At 36.9% G+C, this 22,517-nt stretch overlaps 1 protein-coding gene across 1 annotated transcript in view; it reads right to left on the bottom strand.

Moving 5' to 3' along the window:
• Positions 1–22,517, bottom strand: part of LOC102877135 (CMP-N-acetylneuraminate-poly-alpha-2,8-sialyltransferase-like) — a 177,896-nt gene that overhangs the window by 127,784 nt on the left and 27,595 nt on the right. The window lies entirely within an intron of this gene.

The following is a 22,517-nucleotide window of genomic DNA, read 5'->3' as shown; positions in this document are numbered from 1 at the left end:
TCAAGAGCAACGGTGTCTCTCTGGAGACTAAGGTGCGCCTGATACAGGCCATGGTTTTTGCAATCACTTGTTTTGCATCAGAGAGTTGGACAATGACTAGGGAGGATAGAAGGAGAATTGACGCCTTTGAGCTGTCGTGCTGGAGAAGTGTACTGAATGTACCATGGACTGACAAGAATATGAGGTGGATTGATTCAGTGACTGGGGTAATTGGGATGGATGTGTCAGAGGCAGTGAGATTGGCACAGGATAGAGCGGGGTTTAGGGCTGTTGTACATAGGGTCGCTATGAGTCGCAAGCGACACGATGGCACATAACAACAACAACAACCTCCAAGTTCACTTTTCAAATTTCTTGCTTTCACAGAACCTAAGGTAACCAATATAGATTTTCATTTTCTTTTATACTCTAACTCCTCAAAAAATTGGTGGCTTAGGGACATTTCTTAATCAGACAATGGTTCAGAGAGACAGATGAGAACAATTTCTGCTCTGAGCATTTGTAAGCTAAAGATAAGATTGAGAGCTATGTTTAAGATAGCACAATGTTTAATTTAATGGATAGGCAGTCTCCTGCCTTATGATTAACTGCCTCTGAAAACCTGCTTGGAGGGTTAACTATGGGTAGGTTCTGACTCCACAACAAATAATAGCAATATGATGATAAAGGAACTCTGGTGGCTTAGTGGTAAGGAATTGTGTTGGCAATGCAAAGGTATGTGTTTCAAATCCAGGAGCTGCTCCCTGGAAGAGTGATGGGCAATATCCTCCCATTCAATTTACTGCCTCTGAAGGTCAGCTATGGATTGATTGCAACTTAACAGTACACTATCACCACAAATTAGTATGATAAAGGGGCTCTGCTGGCTTACTGATAAGGAGTTAAGCTATCAGTCCAAAGGCAGGCAGTTTAAATCATAGTCAGCTGTAAATAACCAAGGTACACAGAATATAAACCCCAAATCAAACTCTGAAATTTATGCTTAGGCATTATCAGATCTAATTAGTAGTCTAATGCATCTTAAGCATTAAGGTATTGCATCTCATCTGTAATATTGCTTTCTAAGACTTCCTTCTTCAGTATAGTCATTAGTTTAGAATATGCTATCAGAAACATATCTGCCAGTATGGAAGGAATAGATGGTGCTATTATGAATGCTTAAGGTATTGCTGTTTTAATTGGCCAATATTTTGGCACAGATACCAAAAAGCATATCATGCATATTATATTAATGGACATCAAGTCCATTGACAAAGGCTCTGGTGATCTACTAGTAAGCTTGTGCTACCCTCCCAAAGACAAGTTATTTGAATCTGCCGGCTGCACTGTGAGACATGGCCAATCTCCTCTTGTTTGATTTACAGCCTTTGAAAACCTACTGAAAGGCTGATCAGTTATTAGTCAGTCCCTACTCGATGTCACATAACAATTACATAATAATAAATTAATTGTTATAGTGTGGCCCTACTCCATACCAACTTTCTTTAAGAGGGTCACTGAATCTTGAGTAAGGGACAAAAAGAAATTCTATAGTTTTCAAAAAGGGTTGTGTCTGGGTTCTTAAAGCCTTATCATAAAAGTCACCATCTAAAGGAGTCATTGATCACTTTATGCAGAAGACAGTATGCTAAATGTGATAAGGGGATTTTAAAATTTAAAACCTATGCTCAAAAGGAAGAAAATATGTAAGTCTAAAATAAGAGACATTTGATTTTTGTGTAAATAATGCAGTCTAGAAATGGAGCCTTAACTTCACTTTAAAGTGTAGACATGAGTCTAAACTTGATGGATTTTTTAAAGCTCTTTCTAAGTGATATCCCCTATAGCCTTGCAGCTGACTTGATTACCTCAAGACTGACAATGCTCATCTCTGAGTACTGTGCAGGAGATCTCATCTATTCTAAAAGTGTCTTTGCTATTTTAGACACAGAGATATAAGACAGCCAAAAGAAGACCTCGAGATATTGCGTTATCTAAATACATAAAACGTACTCCCAATAACAGACATGATTGGAAAGAATAAATTCAAAATCTCATTTGCGTCAAGTTGACTCCTACAACCCCGCCATCATTTTCAAAGCTGTATATTTTTAGAGGAGGAGGATGCCTATCTTTCTCTTATGGAGCTGGTGGTAGACTCAAGCTACTGACCTGTTAGTTAACATTCCAATGTGTTCTGCATTATGACACTAATAAATTACCAGAAAAACTGGCCCTGTCTACCCTTTTGGATTTAGAATAAAAAAACTATTTTATAATAGTCTAAATGTTAAGTATCTTTAATCAATCACATAATTCCACTTATGTGTTATAAACCTATCACTGTCTAACTTCCAGATTACACCTTAAATTTCTTTCATGGTATTTCATGTAATTATAAATTTCATAAGCTTTAGGTTCCTAATCTAAAAAAGTATCTAATTTTGTGGTCCAGTGATGACAAAATACTTTCTGTGATAATGTGTGTTTCCCTTATATGAAACTCTGTTCCTCATAAAATTAATTTACTTTCACTTCTTTTATTTAAAGCATAAATTTATATTAAAACCATACCTAAACCTACTGCCATTGAATCAATTCCAACTCATAGTAACCCTCCATTGGTATTCTAATGTTTTAAATCTTTATAGGAGGAGTCTCTTAAATCTTATTTATATGGAATTGTTGATAGATTCAAACCCTTTTTTTAGCAACCCAACACAAAATATAACATGACAGCTTTTTAATTGCCATTGAGTTAGAACCAAATCATAGCTGACCCTCTAGCAGGTTTTCATTTTTATGTCAAAGAGCAGATGGTGGATTCAAATAGCCTGCCTTTTGGTTGGCAGTGTAACTCTTTACCCATGAGGCCACTAGAGCTCCTAGGGATCTTAAATATAAATAGTATAAATATAAATACTAATTGAGTAAACTTGAGACAAGACTCTGGGATCTGTGAGTAATAAATCTGAAAAACTCAAGTGAAGGAGGAAAAGACCTTCCAATAATTTCAGCAAGTATATTAGCAAGCAAAAATATACAGTATCACCTATTAAAAACTCTCATTGGACTTTTGGAATCTCTAACAGATTCCAATTTTCAATTAACAATTTCTCTAACTGCCATCACAATTTTATAACTTGACAATTAAATTGCTAGTGTTTTTATTTTCATATGTATTATTAGAGTTAATTTAAGTAAGAGATGGAACTACTCAGATTTGCCTATAAATTTTATGCACATTTTAAATATGTCTGATATACAATATAGATATTGTTGACATCCCACATCCTGTAGACTATGTTGAATATTGTTCTGGACTTTATAAAGTGGTTTTGCTAATTGCTCTGTACCTTTGCTAATATTGTAAAGTTTATGAAGGTCACTGGGTATTCTTTGGGGTTTCTTAGCCAGTTTGTCACTCTACTAATGTTTTTAAATTATCTATCATAATTTCTTGAAACATTTTATGAATTACATTAAATATTAATTAACTCTTAAAGTTATTCATATGTATCTCAAAGATCTCAAGTAAAATTCTGAAGTGAAAAAACTTTATTCAAGATAGGTTATCTGATTTTATCTTTCACATATGTTGTAAGGCTTTTTACATTACTTTAAACAACAGACCTGCCCATGTTGTTGTTGAGTAAGGCAGAGTTGGAACTGACCCATAGCCGACCCTCCAGGGGGTTTCCAGTGGCTGTTAAGCACACAGGAAGAGTTTGGCTGTCCTTCTCCCGTGAAGCAGCTGGTGGATTTGAAAACTCATGCCTTCGAATTGCAGTGCAATTTCTTACCACTAGGCCATGAGAGCTCCCTAGAACTGTCCATAGTCAAATAATTCAAATCTTTAGACAAAGAGTTCTTATTTGGTGATAATTTCTAATCTTACAACAGCAGTCTTCTGTAGGAGGAACGAGCTTGGTTTCTACAGTACATCTAGCCCACGTTTCATCCCTTCATGGCAGTAAAAAATGTTTCTTGTGTAATGAACACAAGGAATAAGTTATTAATATACTTGGTAAAATGAAAGGGTGCCTTGGTGCCTTAATCTCTAGCAAGTTGCAAAGGCCACACATTGTCAGTGGTTCGAATCTGCCAGCAGTTTTCCAAGAGAGAGATGAACGACTTATAATGACATTGGTGATGTTAGGTGCCTGAGAGTCAACTATGACTTACAGTGTCCCTGTGAAGAGCAGATCTGGACTTTGCTCTATCCTGTGCCATCTTCATGGTCTCTATTATGCTCAACCTCTGTGTCATAGTCACTGTGTCAATCCATTTTCTTCAGTGTCTTCTTTTTCTCTGACACTGTATCTCCCCCAGCATGGGTTTTGTTTTGTTTTTGTTCTTTTCCCCAAAGACTTGACCCTCCTGAAAATAAATTCAAAGCATGTGAGACAAAATGTCACCATTTTTGCCACTAAACAGCAGCCTGATTGCAGTTTCTTAAAGACAAATGTATTTGTTTTTTGGGGAGTCTGCAAGATATTGAGTACTCTTATTTAACTTCAAAATTAAAAGTTGTCGATTCTTTTTCTTTCATCATTATTCTTATTCATCGTACAAATTTCACATGTATACTTAAATTAGGTGCCCATTAGTCTTTAAACGGACATTCTTCCTCTTTAAAATGTTGAAGCAGTCCATGACTTTAGGTTTCCCCATTAAAACATGTATCTTAATTTCTTGATTGTTATTATCCTGTGTGTTGATTATGGGTCCAAGTAAAATGGAATTGTTGACAATTTTAATGTTTTCTCCATCTATCATGAGGTTGCTTACTGATTTAATAGAGAATTTTTGTTTTCCTGATGTTCACATGTAACCTTCAACCTATATTGAAGGTTATAGTCTGTGATGTTGTGAAGCAAGCACTTCAAGTCATCTTCATTTTCTTAAAGTTACCTCATCTGCAAAACATAAGTTGTTAAAGAGTCTTTAAGCCTTCATTTGTGATAAACAGCTTTGAAAACCTGATGGAATATTTTCAAGTCCTCCTCATGTTGAACAAGCAAGGTTGTGACAACTTGTGGTGCCAAAGGTTTATTGTTTAAAATGTTTTTCCTAGCCATTAATTAACTATTTATTTTGTGCTGAAGTATTCTTTGTATTAAGGAGACATGATTAGAGTGGGATACAAAGCCCATCCTATCAAAGTTTTACATAAATTCATGGGAGCTCCAATGCCAGCTCTCTTTGGGGACGCTTACAATCCTGGGACACTGGGACACAGGATTGAGCTGTACCATTTACAAGTCTCTGTAACACTGGCCAGCATCACCTATAGTTGTATGAGTCATTCTCTTGATGTGTCTGAGTCTCTGTGAGATCTCCCAGCAAACCATCAAACCAGGTACATAGAAAAGTGGGGGAACAAAAGGAAGGTGGAACTGTCAGAAATCATATCGTTTTATAATAAAACAAACATTTGAGACACTGTTGACTCCACACTTCCTATAGCTGGTCTGCTACTAATCTTAGCATAAGAAATTATGAATACCACCACAACAAGATAAATGTAAATAATCCAATAGAAAAATGGGCACAGGATATGAACAGACACTTCACCAAAGAAGACATTCAGATGGCCAACAAGCACATGAAGAAATGTTCAAAATCCCTAGCTCTAAGAGAGATGCAAATCAAAACAACTATGAGATATCATCTCATTCCAGTCAGAATTGCAAAATTTAACAGAACAGAAAGCAACAAATGCTGGCGATGTTGTGGAGAAACTCGAATCCTTACTCACTGTTGGTGGGAGTGTAAAATGGTGCAATCACTGTGAAAGACGGTATGGCGCTTTCTCAAAAAGTTGCAAATAGAGATATCATTTGACCCAGCAATTTCACTACTGGGAATATACCCCAAAGAGACCATAAGTGACATCCAAATAGATATATGCACACTCATATTTATCGCGGCTTTGTTCACAATAGCAAGAAGTTGGAAACAACCTAAGTGAGTGAACAAATGAGTGAAGAGAGAAGCTATGGTATAGTCACACAATGGAATGCTACACTGCATTGAAAAACAAGGAACTCATGCAATATTATTCAAAATGGGTGACCCTGGAGGACATTATGCTGAGTGAAGTATCTCAGTCACAAAAGGACAAATACTCCATGGTGCCACTGTAGTAAAGCAAGACTAACCTTGGAGTTGGGAGGAGACTGAGAAGGATAGGTTCAATAATGTATACTGCATTGAAACAGATGAGGGCGAAAACTGTTTAAGAGGGAAAATTATTAGGTATTTTTGTCATGACAGGTGTACAGAGCGAAGGCTGTATAGTGGAGTGAACCTGGGGAAAGAGATTGTAAAACTATGAAAGAATCTTTCTTTTACTTTTCCAAGAGGGTAGTGTACTAGAGGGGAGGGCTCAGCAGGGAGAAAAGTGTAACAATGAATGAATGGAATTCCAAAGTCTCTGTAAATTTTCATTGAAATTAATAATAAATTTTAAAAAGTGTAAAAAAACAATTAAAAAAAGAAATTATGACTACATATCTCTATGACACAGGCTGCTCATAAATCTTCCTTTCCTTTTGAGGCAAATTCCTCTTAATAAAGACTGGCTCTTTAAATTATTTGCATGGAATATAGACGAAATAGATATGGAGAAAGGATACAGCTCTGAGATATATCTTTTTAAATTTTAAAATTATACTTCTTTTTATTTAAACTTATCAGAAACACAGATACTGTTTGAAAAAAGGGAGAAAATTTATCATAGAATAAAAATAATGACATTAGAGATTAAATTATACATGAAATACAACATTATTTTCTATAGATTCTGACTACTTTCTTGTAGTTAGAAACTTATGAATTCACTTAGAAGGAAGTCCATGTTTACTTTTGCTTTCAAAATAATACAAAGAGTGGTCGAAACCCTTACTAATCTTGGAAGAAGTAGCATCAGTGCTTTAATGAATAATGTTAAAATAATGTGTCCTTTTATGTTCTTATTTGCTCTAATTCTTAAAAGGTGTAGGATGTTCTATAAGTGATATGTCAATTCCCAGATTAAATCAATAACTGCTTCCCAGTCTCATAAAAACTTCATAATCTTTCATGAACTTTCTCCATCATTGAGGAAGGAAGGCAAAGAGAAGTATGGTAAATAGTTGACACACATTATTTATCTCTTTTGCCTAATTGCCTTTATTAGCCACATAGAATTCATCAAAGGAACAATATCTGGCCTCTGGGAGCAGCACACATTAAAAATACTGATTATAAGGGACAGAACACTATTATTTCAATTGTTGCTTTATATATTTTGTATAGGAAAGAGAAACATTTTTTGTGCAGTTAAAGCAGTTAATTTTCCCCTTTTTAAGGGGGTGGTGTGATTGTGTTAAAGATACATATTTGAAATTTAATCACTAAATAGTGATTTATAAAGGAATTACAGTTTATTTTCCTGTCTTTATATTTTAGGATCTTTAACATTATGAAATGAAATTGATGAGGACAAATCACCTTAAATGAGCATATAGTATAATTTGTTAATGACAGAGACTCACAGAGTCACAATGTGAGAAAGGAAACAATAAATGTGATTATATATAGCAACAAATACATTCACAAAAACATGCGTAATTTTATGACTTCTTTTTAAAAATACTTTTGCTGTATGTTAAAAATCATATTGTACATGTCCTTTATGCGTTCTCTGTACACTGTTTTTTCCCCAAAGACGACAACTAGAGCAATGGATTTCTGTTTACATATAATAATGCATACTGGTATGCCATTACACAAAGAAGCCAGTATTTTATTTCCTTACTGTCCTTTCACAATAATAAATAATGGTGAAGTTAAAAAAAAATCTAATTAACACTAAATGAAGATTTATCTACAAATATACTTTGGTTTAGAGAGTTAGAGGTCAACTTGAATGTAGCAACTTGAATGTAACATCTGGGTGAAATGATCCTTCAAGGATCATTGTATTAATTAGGGTCTTCTGCAAACAAAATAGATTTTCTCAACAAATGTGCAATATGATAAAAAAAATAAGATGTGAAAATACTGGAAATGCAGAGTATCCCTTCACACAATCAAAGCTAACTGCAGCCATGAAGATGTTGTAAATAGTGAGAAATCTGAGGGACTTTAAAAAATATCATGTTAGATTTATAGCGGCTTTAGCAAGTTACAATGGACAAAAGCTATTTCAAAGAAGAATTAGGTTTTGATTGAGTTTTAAAACCAAAATTATTATCAAAAGAGAAAACATATAGGAATAACAAGAAGTCACACAGACTTGGGTAACCAGTGTTTGGTACACAGATCGAACACAAATCAATGAGTAAGGAAAGAGCTCTTAGGAAGGACTGAGTTCTAGTGAAATGATTTGTCATTGCAGAATTACATGGCCACAACCAAGTGATTTTGTTGTTGTTGTTGTTTTTGTACACATAAGTAAAATTAGAATTGTATTCCTCAAGAATTACTACTTTATCCATTCAGGTCACTCTGAGTTGAAACTGACTGGTTCCCAGTAGGAAAGTTAACTCCTAAAAGAGTTAAGACATAGTACAAAATTATTTTCAAAACAGAAAATAAATAATACATAATAAAATAAGAGGAATGTCTGCACAAAAAAATCAAAATTCTATAGATAAAGCAATGTTCTATTAAGAACTTTAATACTCAGAGTTTGTCTGCTGCTTCATATGCTTTGTATTTCAGTTATTCATGGTAATGGGACCCACTTATCAATTACAAACTGCTATCTTTAAACTAAAATAAATTTCCTCACTCCTTCTTATAACTGACATTATTCTACAGTTTCAGAGTTCTCATGAGTATTAATGAGCCTTTCAAAAGAATCTAACTTATAGCTGGTTTAGGCACTAAAAGAATCTGGTTCATCATTAATACTGCCAGGTATAGCAAAAATTGTTCTGGCTCACTAGTTTGGAAGGTGTTATACTCTTAGAAGGGCCAGGTTAATAAAAGGAGGAATGGACTCACATAGCCCATAAAAAGAAGTAACAGTCTATCCAGTAATGACAAAGTTTTATTGTCATGCATATTTTATCTGTAATTTTTCCTATGTGAAATGAAGCCACTAAATTATATTTTACCATAACTACAAACTATCAAGACTCAGTAATAATTAAATCTTAGTATTTTAACTACAGCTTTCTATAGAACAAAATAGGTTTTTTTAGAAAAAAAAAACAACTCTAACTATTGGGGGAAAGTTTTCAAATATGTACAATTTTGAGTATTGCAGAACTCAGTAAGTGACCATTACAAAAATCTATAATAAGTGTTCTAAAAGGAAACAAATATAGTAATTCTTTCAATTAGCTATTGCAGAAAAGAGAGTGATTTTTCTACAGAAATGTGTGTAATAATGAGTAATTTTATTTTTTTTTCCTCCAGCATATCAGAAATCCAACCTTTGGCTGCATGTCCTAAGTATATATTTTTAATACTGAATGTTCCCTTTTCTGTATTTAGAAATTAATAACAATGGTGTAAACAAAGAATCATTGTAATGATAATGCCCATACTTTCATTAATATGTTTCTCATTATTCCTTTCATACATCTTAGGAAAACCACAAGACAATTGCAGAGCCATAACACAGTAGTTTTTCAATTCCGAGTATAGAGCTCTAAAATTATCTATGTTGTTGTTGTTGTTGTTATGTGCCATTGAGTAGCTTGTGACTCATAGCGACCCTAAGTACAACATCCCTAAACTCCACTCTGTCCTGTGCAAATAGCACCGTCTCCGATACACCCACCCTGATTACCCCATTCACTGAATCAATCCACCTCATAGGGGGCCTTCCCCTTCTACACTGTCCCTCCACCCTACCAAGCATGATGTCCCACTCCAAGGACCTGTCCCTCCTTGCAACATGCCCAAAGTATGTTAGATGGAGCCTTAGAATCTTTGCCTCCAAGGAGCGGCCTGGTTTGACCCTTTCCAGGATGAATCTGTTTTTCTAGCAGTCCATGGTACCCTCAATACTCTTCTCCAGCACCACAGCTCAATGGCATCAATTCTCCTTCTATCCTCCTTAGTCATTGTCCAACTCTCTGATGCATAACAGGTGATTGCGAAGACCATGGCCTGTATCTGACGCACCTCAGTCTCCAAAGAGACACCATTGTTGTTCAGTACTTTGGAGAGGTCCTTAATAACAGATTTTCCCATGACAATATGTCTTCTAATTTCCTGCCTACTGATGTCAAGAGTGTTGACTGTGGAACCAATCAAACTAAAGCTGTGAACAATCTCAATCTCTTCACCATCCATCCTGATACTGCCAATTGGTCCAGTGGTGAGAATCGTGGTCTCCTTGACATTGAGCTTAAATCCATATTGGAGGCTGTGGTCCTTGACCCTCTGCAGCAAGCTCTTCAGGTCCTCTTCAGTTTCAGTAAGCAGGGTTGTGTCATCTGCATAATGCTAATTGTTGACAGATCTTCCACCAATCCTGATGCCACACTTCTCCTCATAGAGCCCAGCCTCCCGGATAATCTGTTCTGCCTACAGGTTGAAAAGGTATGGAGATAGGACATATCCCTGGCATACACCCTTCCCAGTTTTGAACCATGCAGTGTTTCCTTGCTCTGTTCTGACAACTGCCTCTTAGTCCAAGTATAGGTTTTGCATTAGCACGATCAAGTGTTCTGGTATTCCCATTCTTCTCAGTGTCCGCCACAGTTTGTTATGATCCACAGAGTCTAACGCCTTTGCATAATCAATGAAACACAGATAGACATTCCTCTGATACTCTCTGCTTTCAGCTAAGATCCATCTAACATTAGCTACAATATCCCTAGTTCCACCACCCCTTCTAAACCCAGCCTGGACTTCTGGCAGTTCTCTGCTCATGTGTTGTTCCACTATTTGAAATTCTCCTCCTAAAATTAAAAAAAAAAATCTACCATTTGCAAATTCTCCAACACCTATCAATGATTCCTGTGTCTGGTGATATAATTTTTATTGGTGGAAGCACTGATGGCCTAGTGGGTAAAGAGTTGCACTGCAAATCTAAAGTCAGGCATTTTGAAACCATCAACTGCTCCACAGAAAAAACTAATCTCCTTCCATGCAATTTACAGTTTCTGAAACTCATTGGAAAGTCAGTTCCAACCCAACAGCAATGAGGCTTTTTGAATTTTTTTTAGAAGGATAGGTTTAAAAACCTTTTCTTGAGCGTTAGCCAAATAAAAAATGACTTGCTCGAACTCAAAGTATTTGTCTTCAATGTTATTAGCATCTTTAAAATACTATGTCTTAGGAGAAATATATAATAGAGATAACTTATTAAAGGATAAAAATACCATCAAAACCTAGTTACAATGATTTCCAAATGTTAACATGTATAGTAGTCCCCTCTACCCTGCAACATCTTTGTAGGCAAAATTACTAGCACTCAGAAAAGATACAAAATGAAACAATAATGAGATATCTTATCTCCCTAGTAGCAGCAGTAAAGATTAACAGGATAGTAAGCAATAAATACTGCAGAAGTTTCTGAGAGATTGGAACTCTCATGCGCTGCTGGTGGGATTGTAAAATGGTACAACAACTCAGAAAGGAAGTGTTGGTGTTTCTTCTGAAAGCTGAACATAGAATTCCATGTTGTTGTGTGTGCCATTGAGTCAACTGCAATTCACAGTGACCCTATGTACAACAGATCTGAACCCTCTTCTGTCCTGAGCCAGTCTCACTATCTCTGACACACCTAGCTCCATTACTCCAGTTACTGTGTCAATTCATCTCTTCCAGGATTACCCAGCTATTGCATTTTTAGGAGTATAGGCAAAGGAAATCAGAACTAAGACACAGCTGGAGACATGTACACTTATGTTAATCGCAGCATTATTGGCAATAACAAGAAAATGGAAACAGCCCAAAAGCCCATCAACAAATGAATGGAAAGAGAAATCGTGGTATATTCACACAATGGAACACTCCACAGCACTAAAGAATGAAGATTTTATAAAATAGTATATAATATGGGAAATTCAAAAGAATATTATTGTGAGTGAAATAACATAGTCTCTTAAGAATACACACAGTATAAGACAATTAGTGAGAAAACAGAAGCATACCTTTTTTGTACAAGATTTGTACAAGATGTGTACAAATGTTCAAATGGGGCAAGAGAAAAGGAGAAGGGGTCAGCAAAAGGGGAAAGAGTAATCACCAAGATAGCAGAGGTTAGTGATAGATGAGGAGATGAAGGAATAAGAAATATTTAATGGAGACTTGAAAAGATGGGGTGATAATAGGAATTAATCAATAGTTATTAATGATATAAAATACAATGCATATGAATGTATAAAACATTGCACATGAACTAAACACAATGTAAATGAAAGACTATATAAAACAGTGGGCACACATGAAACACAATGTATATGACTGTATGTCAGCCAATAAAAATATACCAAAACCACATTGAGATTATGTTAATTTAGGCGTATTAAAATTCTCTCAAAAGACAAGTATACACATTTTCAGTTGCAAAATATAATACTTTAAGTTAAAATATTATTAAGTTAATTAAAATGAGACATTGTGGTTGCAGAGATTATCAGCTGAAATGAAGACTGCAGGTCTATAATCTTTTATCCAATAAAAGAAAGAACAATTATTCTTTATTTCTTGCTGTAGAGCTTTCATTTTCCTTAAAATCTAGTCCTCTAATTTTTTTAAAAAGATGATTAGTGGAATGGCCTCCATAGATAGAGGACAATAATTATGATTTTCTCAGTCCAGGAACCTTATTCCTCAAACTTGTTAAACTGACATCATTATTCCTCCATTATTTGAAGACGTTTCTAAGTGCAGACCTTTCCAGTGCAAAGCAGCTCCTTACTTCCTGGCTGCTGGTACCAAGGGTGTTAATTGTGGATCCTTGCAAGATGAAGTTGTTGACAGTTTCAATCTCTTTTCTAATCATCGTGATGTTGCCTTCAGATCACTGGTAAGAATCTTTGTTTTCTTGACATTGAGATGCAATCCATATTGAAGGCTGTGTTCCTTGAACTTCTGGCACAAGTGCTTCAAGTCCTTCTCACTTTTAGCAAGCAAGGTTATGTCATCTACATAATGTAGATGAGTCTCTCTCCAATCCTGATGGCACATTACTCTTCACAGGATCCAGCTTCTTGAATAATCTATTCAGCACACAGATTGAATATGTATGGAGAGAGAACAAAACCCTGACCCACTCCCTTTTTCATTTTAAACCAAGCAATGTTCCCCTACTCTGTTAGCACTATAGCCTCTTGGTCCAGGTATAGGTTTTGCTAAAGCTCAATGAAGTGTTCTGGGACTCTCATTCTCCTCAATGTTTGCCACAACTTGTTATGACCCACACAAACGCTGTTGCATGGTCAGAAAAAGTACAAATAGACATTATTCTGATATTCTCTACTTTTAGCCAGGATTCATCTGACATCAAGCAAAGATATCGCTAGTTTCTAGGGCCTAAGGAGCATCTGATTCAGGCCATGGTCTTTTCGACTTGCTATGCATCTGAGAGATGGACAATGAATAGGGATGACAGGAGAAGAATTGATGTCTTTGAGCTGTGGTGTTGGAAAAGAGGGCTAAAAAATATGTAAAATATGGAAAAAATATGTCTTAGAGAGAGTGCAGCTGGAGAGCTCTTCCAAGACAAAAATGGTGAGGCTTTACCTCACGTACTATGGGCGTGTTGCTAGGAGGGGCTTTTCCTTGGAGAAGGACATGCACTTGGAAGGGTGGAGGGTCAACAAAGGCAAAGAAGATCTTCGACCAGGTGGGTTGACATGGTGACTGCCACAGTGGGATTTAGTGAGCCAGGAAGTTTGAGGATGGCACAGGATAGGGCAGATTTCAGAAATGTTGTTTATAGGGTTGCTATGAATCATACTCAACTCAACAGCACCTAACAACAATAATAACAAATAATCCAGGCAGTCAGGAATGTTCTAAGAATAAAAGTGGTGTGTGTACAGGGAAAAAAAAAAGTGGTGTGTATGAGAAATTTCTACTAGCTGGTAGATGATGTTTGGTTGTAAGGTACATTAGAGTTGAAATTAATGCATAGTTGACCCTCTAGCAGGTTTTTAAAGATGGCAAACTGTGCAGAAGAATGTTCATTATCTCTTGCTGAGCAGCTGGTGGATTTGAATCGTATGCCTTTGAGAGTACAGCACAGCTTCTTACCACTAAGCCACCAGAACTCTTTAATGACGATGGTTTTGTTGCATATCATTTAGTCTGAACCTGTCCATAGTTGACCCTCCAGTGAATTTGCAGTTAACTGCATTGTCCATGTTTCTCCCAAGGAGCAGCTGGTGAGCTTAAACTTGTGTCTTCAGGATTGCAGTGCAGCTTCTTGCCACTATACCACCAAAAAACTCTATATGATATAGCAAATTATAATAAAGTCTTCCATTCTGTCTTTTTTCTGTCCTCTTCTTTTAAATCTCTTTTTGTCTATGCTTTTTCTTCTTTGTTATTTCTTGTTTGTCTGCCTTCTTGATTCACTGTCTCTTTGCTTCTCTATCTACATGCCTCTAGCAAATAGTTGTAAATATTCATCTGTGTCAGAGACTGTTCTGGAGACTAAGACCCTAAAAATGAACCACAAAAATAAAGTCTCTTTCAATAATTTTGTTGGAAAGACATTACGATAAACATGAAATGCAAAAGAACAAAAAAATGGGAGGCAACATGATGTCTGGTTGTGACAGGAGTGAGTGAGGGGCAGGGAAGTCTCTGTAAAAGTACAGTCATAGGAGAGTTTACAAGGGTATTATCTACAAAGACCTGAAAGAAATAATAGGATTAAAGGATACAAAAAAAGCCCAAAAACTTCTCCAACAGGGTAAAAAGGGAAGCCACAGACTGGGAAAAAGTGCTTGGGAATGAATTCTCAGATAAGGAGCTTATATCTAGAATTTATAAAATACTTGATCACGACAAGATAAAGGTAAATAATCCAATTGGAAAATGGGCACAGGATAGACACTTCACCAAAGAAGACATTCAGATGGCCAACAAGCACATGAAGAAATGTTCAAAACCCCTAGCTCTAAGAGAGATGCAAATCAAAACAACTATGAGATATCATCTCCCCCCAGTCAGAATAGCAAAATTTAACAGAACAGCAAACAACAAATGCTGGCGAGGTTGTGGAGAAACTGGAACCCATATTCACTGTTGGTGGAAGTGTAGAATGGTGCAACCACTGTGGAAAGTGGTGTGGCACTTTCTCAAAAAGTTGCAAATAGAGAGATATCATTTGACCCAGCAATTCCAATACTGGAAATATACCCTAAAGAGACCATAACCGACATCCAAGCAGATATATGTACACCCATATTTATCATGGCTTTGTTCACAACAGCAAGGGGTTGGAAACAACCCAGGTGCCCATCAACAAATGAATGGATAGGGAAGCTATGGTATATTCACACAATGAAATAATATGCTGCATTGATAAACAAGCAACTCATGCAATATTATTCAAAATGGGTGATCCTGGAGAACATTATGCTGAGTGAAATATCTTGGTCACAAAAAAAATACTGCATGGTGCCACTGTTGTAGAATGGGGCTGACATCAGGGTTAGAGTAAGACTAAGAAAAACTGGATAAATTATGTATACTGCGTTGAAACAGATGAAGGATAGAATAATTTAAAAGCAATATATGATAGGGTATTATGATTATCACAAGAGTCCAGAACTAGGCTTGCATAGTGGAGTGTAGTCAGGGTGGTGGGAGGGGTGCGGGGGGATTGTATACCAAAGAAAGAATTTTTCTTTTTTTTTCAAAGAGAGGAGTGAACTGGGGTGGGGGTGGGGGGAGGGCTGGACAGGGAGAAAAGTGAAACAATGAATGAAAGGGAAACCAAAATCTCTGTAAATGTTCATTAAAATTAATAAAATAAAATAAAAAATAAACTTTAAAAAAAGATGATAAATCCTTGTAAAAAATAAATCTTAAGCTAGAAATTAAAAAAAAATTAGCAAACAAGTTTCATGAAGAACAACCCACATAAATGCCATTTCTGACATCACAATATGACTTCTAGCAATAGATTTCTTTTACCTAAAATATAGTAAAAAATTGGCAAGTTAGAAAAAACTTGTTTCTTTGAAAAGGGGGGGGGGAGAGAGAAACTGGAGTGTTAGATACTAGAGTATTGTTATAAGTAAGAGATAATATTGCCTTAGACACAGGTGACTGCAGTGGAAACCAAGAGAAATACTCTGATTCAGGATCTATTTTGACAGTTAAGACTGAAAGAATTTGTGTTTGTATTGACAGTGTGATACTAAGAAAAGAGTCAAGTCTACTTTTATAATAATTATAACTTTATCATAACGTTCTATTATGAAAAATAAATAAGATGTATGCTTTAATACACAGACATGATTTTGACACCATGAAATATATTTACAAAGATCCAATTTAATTGAATTTCTACATTTTAGCAGATTGACAATTTCCCAACCACAATCTTTAACACAATTTCTCATCCTTCATCTATAATTTCTGATTTCGTATCTAGAAATGCTAAGAGAGGAAAGGCAGCAACATGGGATTTAGGCTCTAGTAGCTTTCAGGTTTACAGGAATAAGAGAAATACATACAACAAAATGTAGAAATTATCAAACAATGTCATTTATATCACATGCAAACAAGATTCTGCTGAAAATTACCCAAAAACAACTGGAGCAGCAGGTCAACAGAGAATTTCCAGAAGTGCAGACTGGTTTTAGAAGAAGGTGTGGTACCAAGGATATTATAGCTAATGTTAAATGGATCTTGGCTGAAAGCAGAGAGTACCAGTCTAACTGTGTTTCATTAACTGTTTTTCTTTAAGTATGCAAAGGCAGTTGACTATGTGGATCACAAAAAACTGTGGCTGACTCTGAGAACTGGAATCCCAGAACATTTGATTGTGCTTACGTGAAACCTATATTTCTACCAGGAGGCAGTTGTCAGAACAGAGCAAGGAGACACTGCATGGTTCAAAATCGAAAAGAGTGTATGCAAGGGATGTATTCTGTCTCCATACCTTTTCAATCTATATGAAAAACAGATTATCCAGGAGGATGGGCTCTATGAGGTGCAAAGTGGCATCAGGATTAGAGAAAGATTCATTAACAACCAGGGCTATGCGGATGACACAGCTCTGCTAAAACTGAGGAGGACCTGAAGTGCTTGCTGCAGAAAACCAATGACTGCAGCTCTCAATATGAATTGAAGCTCAAAATCAAGAAAACAAAGATCCATACCACTCGGCCAATTGGCAGTGTCATGATGGATGGTGAGGAGATTGAGATTGTTAACAGCTTTAGTTCGCTTGGCTCCACAATCAACATCTTGGTACCAGCAGCCGGGAAATCAAGAGATGAACTGCATTGGGAAAGTCAGCTGTCAAGGATCTCTCCAGAGTACTGAAGAGCAATGATGTCAGTCTGGAGACTAAGGTGTGCCTGATCCAGGCCATAGTCATTACAATAGTTTATATGCATCAGAGAGATGGATAATGACTAGGGATGATAAAAGAGAATTGATGCCTTTGAGCTGTAGTGCTGGATAAGAGTTTTTAATATACCATGGACTGTTAGGAGAACAAACAGGTTCGTCCTAGAGAGGGTGAAGCCGGCCTGCTCCTTGGAGGCAAAAATTCTGAGGCTTTGTCTGACATACTTTGAGCATGTTGCAAGGAGTGAATGGTCCTTGGAGAAGGACAATGTTTGAAAAGGTGGAGGGATGGAGAAAGAGAAGGAGACCATCAATGATATGGATTGATACAGTGACTGAGGTAATGAGGGTAGGTGTGTCAGAGACAATGAAGTTGGCACAGTATAGAGCAGGTTTCAGGGTTGTTATACACAGGGTTGCTATGTGTTACAAGTGACTCAATGGCACATAACAACAACAATATGTTGTGGATAGGTATCAAGTCTAATAGGAATCATAGCAACCCTATAACAAACTTTAATCTTGTCCTAGCTTGTGCCATTCTCATACTTCCTGACACATTAGAGCCCAATGTGGCAGTCACTGTGTCAATCTATCTGATAGCAGCTCTCCCCTTTCTTCAAAAAACTTCTACCTTTCCAAGTATCATGTCTCTCTCCAAGAAATAGCCCCTCTAAGCAGCATGCCCTAAGTATGTATGATGAAGTCTTATCATCTTTGTTTCCAAAGAGCTCTCTAGCTACACTTTCTTCAAGACTTATTTTTTTGTTCTTTTGACCATCCATGGGATGTTCAGTACTTTTCCTAACACTTTCGTTCAAAGGCATGAATTCTTCTTTTGTCATCTTTATTCAATTGTCCAGCTCTCAGAGAATAGCAAGTGATCCGAAAGACAGCCTGAATCAGATGCACCTTAGTCCTCAAAATGACATGATTACTCCTTAATAATTTGGAAAGGTCCCTAACTGTAATACATCTCCTGATTTCTTGACTACTGGTACCAATGTTATTAACTGTGGATTAAAGTAAGGTGAAGTTGTTGACAGGTTCAATCTGTCATGATTCTGCCTATGAGCTCACTCACCAGTTCCATGACAGGAGATTTGGAGGACAGCTATTTGGTCAACAGACTGGAAGAGGTCCTTATTTGTTTCCATTCCCAAAAAGGGTGACTCCGGAGTGTGTGGAAACATTTATACATAGCTATTCAAAACCATGAATATGTTTAAAAAATTGGCAAACCTTTTTCTGGCTCTAAGTTTAATCGCACAGCAGGAGATTGTCCACCCTTTTCCCATGGAGCAGCTGGTGGTTTCTAATCGCGTGCTTTCAGGGTTGCAGTATAGTTTCTTGCCACTAGGCCACCAGAGCTCCCTAAAGTTCATAAACTCTAGTAAAATGTAATGGCAGTTTTAGATCATAAACTATAGAAATAAATATATGCTGGTTTGAAATTATTGATATTCTCTTCAGAATATATAACAATTTCCATTTTTTTGTCCATCTTAGGCCTATATGTCTCTGAGAAGAGATAAACCATGTAAATTCTCAGGAAAAGAGACAGCAGTTGGTCAACAACTAAATATCTTAATGACTTCAAAGCACAATTTCTATACTACTTGACATTGCTAGTTATCTAGGTAAATAATTGTATCAGTCAAATTTGAAAATACAAATATTATATTCATGAAATCTGAAAACGTTAAAGACAAAGTAGAAAGATGAAATGTAATTAACTAATGAACGGGAGTGCTGCTTAATTATTGTTAGAGATAGCCTTCCCACCGTACTGCTAAAACATTAAGCAGAAAAACAGTAAGGAACCCAGTGGAACATGGTTACAGCTATTGACTGCTAGGTGAAAAGATGACAGTTTAACCCATCCAGTAACTGTGCAGGAGATAAAAATAAACACAGCTTTCACATTTCTGTTCTGTCCTAAAAAGGTTACTATGACTTAGATTTGACTCAGTGGCACACAACAATAACAAAATTACAGCAAAGGCCTAGAAACAATAGATACGTTAATGTGTCTGAAAGTATGGATCTAGAAGGAATAAATGTTGAGTATGGAGCAAAAGCAAGTAAACTAGTTTAATAGCCATCACTGAGGTTGAAATTGCTATAGAAATGACGAAGAATAATTCGAAGTCAGTTATCTTGGAAATATTGTTGTTATGTGCCATCGAGTCCTTTGTGACTCATAAACGCTCTTCTATCCTGTGCAACCTCACGTCTCAAACACACTCATTACTACCACTTCACTCACAGAATCGATCCATCTCATCAAGGGTCTTCCTCTCCTGTGCCGCCCCTGCACTCTCCCAAACATGATGTCCCTCCCTCTCCAAGGACCTCTGCAAGGATGACCCTCCTTGCAACATGCCCAAAGTATGTCAGACAAAGCTTCAGAATCCTTGCCTCCAAGGAGCATTCTGGCTTCACCCTCTCCAGGAGACACCTGTTTGTTCTCCTAGCAGTCCATGGAATATTCAAAACTCTTCTCCAGCACCACAGCTCAAAGACATCAATTCTCTTCCTATCATCCCTATTCACTGTCCAACTCTGATGCATAGCACGTAATTGTGAAGACTATAGCCTGGATCAGGTGCACCTTAGTCTGCAACTTGACGCCGTTGCTCTTCAGTACTCTTGAGAGGTTCCTCACAGCTGATTTTCCCAATGACATTCGTCTTCTGATTTCCTGGCTTCTGTTACCATGAGTGTTGACTGTGGAACCAAGTAAACTGAAACTGTTAACTATCTCAATTTCTTCACCATCCATACTGATGCTGCTACTTGGCCCAGTGGTGAGAACCTTTGTTTTCTTGATGTTGAGCTTCAATCCATATTGAAGACTGCAGTCCTTGACCTTCTGCAGCAAGTGCTTCAGGTCCTCCTCAGTTTCAGCAAGTAGGGTTGTGTCATCCACATAATGCAGGTTGTTGATGATCCTTCCACCAATTCTGATGCCACATTCCTCCTCGTATATCCCAGCGTCTCGGATGATCTGTTCTGCATACAGATTGAAAAGGCATGGAGACAAAATACATCCCTGACAGACCCCCTTCTTAATTTTGAACTTTGTAGTGTCTCCCTGCTCTGTTCTGAAGACTGCCTCTTGGTCCAAGTACAGGTTTTGCATTTGCACAATCAAATGTTCTGGGATTCCCATTCTTCTCAGAGTCAGCCATAGCTTATTGTGATCCACACAGTCAAAAGCCTTTGCATAGTCAATGCCGCACATTCTTCTGGTATTCTCTGCTTTCTGCCAAGACCCATCTAACATTAACTGTAATATCCCTAGTACCATGACCTCTTCTAAATCCAGCCTGCACATCTGACAGTTCTCTGTTGCCATATTGTTCCAAACATTTTCAAAAAATCAAAAGACAGGGGAGCTCTGGTGGCCTAGTGGCAAGAAGCTGCAACTACAATGCCAGAGGCTCACGGTTAGAATCTACCAGATGCTCTGCTGGGAAGAGGAGGGACAATCTCCTCCTGTACCAGTCAGATCTGATTTGACGGTACACTCACACAAAAATTAAAAAAAAAAAAAATCAAAAGACAGATTGCACTGGGAAGTCTGCTGCCAGGAACCTCTCCAAAATTCTAAAGAGCAATGATGTTAGTGTAGAGACTAAAGTGGGCATGTTACAGGCCATGATCTTTTCAATTCCTTGATACTCATTAGAGAGCAGTACAATAACTAAGGATGACAGAATAATTGATGCCTTTGAGTTGTGGTGCTGGAAAAGGGTCTTGAATATTCCATGGACCTCCAGAAGAACAAATGGGTCTCTCTTGGAGAAGGTGAGACCAAGTTTTTCCTTGGAGGCCAGGATTTTGGAGCTCTGTCTCACATACTTTGGGCGCATGGTCAGGAGGTACCAATCCTTGGAGAAGAATATCATGCTTGTAAGAGTGGACAGACAGCTCAGAAGTCGAAGGGCCATGAGACAGATTTACACAGTAACTGAGGCAATGGGATTAGGTGTTTTGGAGTCAGAGAGATGGGCTCAGGACATGGCAGCATTCAGAGCTGTTGTGCATAAGGTTGCTCTGAGTCGTGGGTGACTCAATGGCCCTTAAAAGCAACAACATCTTTGAATACTATTTTTCCCCAGTCTTAATCTCGTGGCCTAGTGGTAAAAAACTGCATTTTAATCCCAAAAGCAATTCTAACCCACCTGCTGCTATGCGGAAGAAAGATGGGCAATCTCTTCTCACTTCCTAAGAATTACTGGAAGGTCAACTATGGGTTGATTCTGACTCCATGCTAAGCAACAATAATAACTCTTGAATACTCTCTTTTTTACAATCTCATAATTTCTAATACCTTTAAAATTTGTAACTTTCTTTTACCCACCTCCTAATTTTAGCCACTTCAGAAGATTTTAGAAACGTTAACTTTTTTTTCACAACCTTACTTCACAAGTACTTCAAGATCTACAGTCTATTTCCTCTGCTGTCATGCATTTCTTTATCATTGTCTCTTCAAACATTTATACCTCCTTCATTATCATCATTGGACACAATTTTTTGTTAATATTTATTCTCATTGATACAGACTTTTCTAGAATTGAGTACTGTATAGGAGTTCAGATTATTTCTTTTTAAGACAGCAGGTTTAAAAGGAATCTCTGGCCTGTATTCAATTATAAAAAGGTAAGAAAATAAGCTAGAATGTCTTCAGTTATATTTATTGTCTTGGATTTTCCTCATTTGGCATTATTTATACATTTTAGATTTAATTTCAAAGGGATTTCTTTCAAGATTTCAGCATACATGATCTGTTTACTTAGCAAATTATTTTTGGGAACTAGTATATATTAAGAAACTGTTAAAGACATAAGAACTGGAAATTGAAAATTTCTCACACATGTGGTGTGATCATATTCAAATCTTTCTACTGTTGTATATCTATTGATTACTCATGGACAGTAAACCAATATGCTTATATGTCAAAATATACTAGCATATTCACAGACCATAGATAAGGAAATTAAAGTCAGTAAAGTGCCGAACATCAAATATATTATGTA

The sequence above is a fragment of the Elephantulus edwardii genome, unplaced genomic scaffold, assembly GCF_000299155.1.
Source record: "Elephantulus edwardii isolate Elephantulus edwardi_28Jun2011 unplaced genomic scaffold, EleEdw1.0 scaffold00522, whole genome shotgun sequence".
NCBI classification, from domain to species: domain Eukaryota; kingdom Metazoa; phylum Chordata; class Mammalia; order Macroscelidea; family Macroscelididae; genus Elephantulus; species Elephantulus edwardii.
The sequence above is the reverse complement of the archived record's forward strand: the minus strand, read 5'-3'. Positions and strand labels throughout refer to the sequence as shown.